The sequence below is a fragment of the Vicia villosa genome, unplaced genomic scaffold (genome assembly GCF_029867415.1).
Source record: "Vicia villosa cultivar HV-30 ecotype Madison, WI unplaced genomic scaffold, Vvil1.0 ctg.000410F_1_1, whole genome shotgun sequence".
In the NCBI taxonomy this organism is placed as follows: Eukaryota; Viridiplantae; Streptophyta; class Magnoliopsida; order Fabales; family Fabaceae; genus Vicia; species Vicia villosa.
This window is the reverse complement of record NW_026705187.1, coordinates 762,970-767,448: the sequence shown is the minus strand read 5'-3', so window position 1 is coordinate 767,448 and position 4,479 is coordinate 762,970.

Below are 4,479 nucleotides of genomic sequence, written 5' to 3'. Positions count from 1 at the left end.
TTAGAACCAAGAAAAACTGATTTTTGAACTTTCTTGATCAGTTAGGTCGACCACTTGTAGTGCTTAGGTCGACCTAACAGAGCTTGCAGAATTTTTCTCCCAGTTAGGTCGACCTGTTGAAGGAGTAGGTCGACCAGAATCCTCTTCTGATGCATTCTGGGGACATTTTCACAGATTAGGTCGACCTAGTTGCCATGTAGGTCGACCTAGCAGACTGATGTGAAGATTTCTTCATTTTGAGTCGACCTAAATGGTCTGTGAGTCGACCTAGCAGAGGTATATGGATTTTCCTTCATTTTAGGTCGACCTAGGTTGACAGTAGGTCGACCTAACTGCTGATTTTCTGCATTTTTCATGTCCAGCTTGTGTTGAGTCGACTTATATGCATAGTGGATCACCTTGTGCTTTCATGAGTGATCAAATTCCTCCTTGTTGTTTGAATGCTCATTTGAGTTTGCCATAAATCAAAAACATCTTTGAGTGTAATCTTGTATTCACAAAAAATTTATCCCGTGTTTTCAAAATTATATAAGAAAATGTTTTTGGAATAAAGGTCTTAAAAAATAAAAATAAAATATTTTTTATGTTGGTCTGATTTAGTCAATAATTTCTAAATATTAATGGAGTGATATACTTATTTAGAAATAATCATGTACATTATTTTTTATTTTAATTCTTAGATAATAAAGTACTCTGATCCATAACCTCTTTCACATTTATTAACAATCTGGAATAAAAAACTTATTATTACGAGTTAACCATTTTTAAGGGGTCGATGTCTCCCAAATCAAAGGCAAAGAAGGAAGAACACGAACATGTTAGGTCTCACATATAGTAGCAAGTGCAACTTGGACTTGATGAGCAAACGACATAGAGAAATTACATCTCTAGTATGAATTCAAACTCACTTATCATTCTTTAAAGAAAGTGGAACCTCTAGGAGGACCAATAAGAACTCAACAGCCATAGGCTCTTCACGAATGAAGAACGGTCTCCTCCAACTAATGTTTCAGGTCATCCTCCATTGATATCACCTTCCAATCTCGCCCATCGACCCATCCTGAATTTGGTAAATAGAAAAAAGACTCTGAAATATAACCTTGAGAGGAATTATACCAAGTCAAAGATCTCCCTAGAAGGAAGTTAAAATTCCATATCCTACATTTTTACCTAATCCAAACTCAAACTATTTGGGTTGGTCACATTTCTTGGATCCAAGAAGGGACATTCCTTTCCACCAATTGGAAATTGAGCGAAGCCCGAAAGACCTCCCACCACTGTAACACCCCAATTCTACCCAAAGCATTTAGGCAAGAAAATATCAGAGTATTAAAATTTCATACAACACAATTAGGATGTTACACTAAGTAACCAAACAAACACCTTGAAAACAAACGGACATCACCGATGCCAAAAGCATACACACCTGTCAATAACATGATACATAACACATGGAAGATATGAACATATATATATATATATATATATATATATATATATACGTATAGCTCTCACTCTCAAAGAGGAGTTTTCCAAAATAAAGTGTTTACAATACACAATGGCACGTTATCACATATACATGTTCAAAAGAGTCATATACAAATAAATAACAACAGACTCCCGACTACCCAGTGTTACATATCAGAGCGACCGACAAGACCAACTGGAGAACTACCTCTTCCAAAAGACTCCCAAAGCGGCTAATCTGCAGGATGTCACTCAAGCATCAAATCAGCAGAAGGGTGAGAATATAATTCATAATGAAAAGCATGACAATTATAGTAATGCCAACAAGTATCATCAAGAATCATACAACAAAGTAATCCACTCATTCAACCACAATCAATATATAAGTAATGTGACACATGAATGATAACATAAATTATACAGACAGACAATGATGAATGAGACTCGACTATGCATATGCATGTGGTACCAAATCCGGAGTAAACTCCTCCTTGTCATTATGACAAATACACCTTGCCGAGCATTATGCTGGGACTTTGTTCCACTCAGGAAACCCGCAGGTATCGTCATCGAGCATACAGCTCCCACTGATGACCCATTGCCGAGCATTATGCTGGGACTTTATTCCACTCAGGAAGCCCGCAGGCTGTCGTCATCGAGCATTTAGCTCCCACTGATGACCTCTTGCCACTCAGGCTAATATACCGTTACCGAGCATTAAGCTCCTACTGGTAACCAATGCCCGCAGGCCACCTGTTAATAGCATTTCACCATTAACGTAATGAAATGTTATGCTGTGCAAATATATGACTCTATTACCCGACAACAACATCATCAACAATATAACACGATCATACACTCACGTTACATCGTTTATATTCTATCCAAAAGGATACATCACCAATTAATAACATCGTTATCAATTATATCACACCATAATTACCACACGGGCATTAATAAGCACACAACACACATTCACCGTCAAAACATACTAGCCACATCGGCATAAATGATCGCATAATTGCATCACATCCATTAATATTGGCTATTGGCCCACAACTCCATCAATACATCATCAACAAGTTGTAATAACAACATTTCAACAATGATAATACATCGTTCTCATAACAACAATTACTTGCCATAAGGCCACACATCATGTTAATAACAAACAACCAAACATCGTCACATATCAAGAATGAACATTCATTAATACATAACACATATGAACATGATCTCAGGTTATCGACAACTAATCACATACCTCGTACCAATACGATAACATTCACACAACACATCATCATGGTTTATCATGCACTAGTTCACAAAACCATTTATGAAAATCAACCAACTACTACTACATCCTACATCATCATATAGAGCATGGAAATAGCTTCCGAACGTTTCAAACAACACATAAAACGAACACCCGAGTTAAAAGATACGACTTTTCAAAGTTTGGAAAACATAAACATACTTCATAAGTTAACCCTACATAGTTCTATCACTAAATCCTAATAAAAATAATAGGATACTACATCCTATGAATCATTTCATTAAATCATAGTATAGTTCATTGCGTTAGCTTTCCAACGCTTCGAACGGCGACAAAATCGGAGTTACGGTTCAAGAGTTACGAAGTTTCAAAGTTTTGGAAAAACAGAAAATGCTGTTGTCCGCTTCAGCTCCGCTCAGCGGACCCTCGCAAAGATTTTTCTGCAAAAGAACCTCCGCTCAGCGGACCCACCTCCGCTCAGCGGACCTGCATAAACCCAGAAAAAACCAGAACGAACTAGAACGGTTCTAACCCTCTTATACCCACCAAAACCACTCCAAAACATCATTATAACACCAATACAACACATACAAACCATAGAAACAACCTAACATCAAACTTTTCATGGTTGATTCATCAATCTATCTCAAAACCTAACTTTTTATTCAAACTCAATCAAGCCATGGAAAAGGAAAACAAACATGATCAATCACCATAACACAACAAGGATATCATTTAATCATCATACAATCATTCTCAAACAAACTTAGATCAAACAAAGACCACACAAGAAAATTGTGGAAATTGGAACAAGAAGAACAAGAACAAGAATAAAACTATAAGAATCATACATCCAAGATAAATTAGATTCACCTCCTTTCCTTGCTATTGTGACGATCGGCAATCGATTCGGTTGAGAATCCTCCACTTTCTCTTGTTTTTCCTCTTTGCTCTTCTTCTTCCTCTCTTCTCTTCTTTCTTTCCTTTTTCTTTCCATCCTCTTTCCTTTCTCACAAATATCTCCTTCTTATAAGGAAAATATCTACCCCGCGGAAATGACCAAAATGCCCCTACGCTCAAATATCGTTCAAACGCCCCAAAACACGGAATATTACCTTAATGATATCTCTAGTACCAAAAATATGAAAACCTTCAATTAAATATTAGTCCGCCATCCCGAACTAATACCGACTGAAACGACTCCAAAAACGGTAAAATTCCAATAAACGTCACAAACGTCCAAATTAAGCATATACTTATTTTTCCGTGCGTTACAACTCTCCCCCATTTAGAACATTTCCGTCCTCGGAAATATCCCAAACGCAAACAAACCTGGATACGCTCTCGCATCCGACTAACCAACTATCAAGCCACGAAAGCAACGACACAATCAGCGCCAAACAACGAACCACTCTAGCTAAAAGCAAAACAACCAAAACACAACAACGACAATGAGATGCAATGCCCATACAATGCACTCATCGACTAACACCAAAACACAAGAAATAACCAAGACACAACCAACAAGAACAAGATGCAATGCCCATACAATGCACTTGTCAACCAAACCGCATCCAGATTGTTACCGTCATCAAAGGCAACACACCTCTAATCCCCCATCCAAGGAATTAGCTACATGTACTCAAACCATCACCATGGAAACGAGACATCATCATAGATAAGGACATAAAGTTCCATGACATATACAGCTTCTGAACAACCTCTACAAAACTAGA